Source organism: Ailuropoda melanoleuca, unplaced genomic scaffold, assembly GCF_002007445.2.
Source record: "Ailuropoda melanoleuca isolate Jingjing unplaced genomic scaffold, ASM200744v2 unplaced-scaffold104, whole genome shotgun sequence".
In the NCBI taxonomy this organism is placed as follows: Eukaryota; Metazoa; Chordata; class Mammalia; order Carnivora; family Ursidae; genus Ailuropoda; species Ailuropoda melanoleuca.
The window spans coordinates 8,571-8,816 of NW_023178726.1; positions in this window are offsets into that span (position 1 = coordinate 8,571).

The following is a 246-nucleotide window of genomic DNA, read 5'->3' on the forward strand; positions in this document are numbered from 1 at the left end:
AATCTTTTTAATAATCCTGTGAGGTGGGATGCCTGGGTGGCTCAGTCAGTTAAGTGTCTGCCCTTGGCTCAGGCCCTGATCCCAGGGTCCTGGGATGGAGTCCCGTGTCAGGCTCCTTGCTCAGTGGGGAGCCTGCTTCTCCTTTGGTCTGCCACTCCCCCTGCTTGTGTTCACTCTCTCTCTCTCTGACAAATAAATAAATAAAATCTTGAAAAGAAAATAATCCTGTGAGGCTGTTACTCTTTC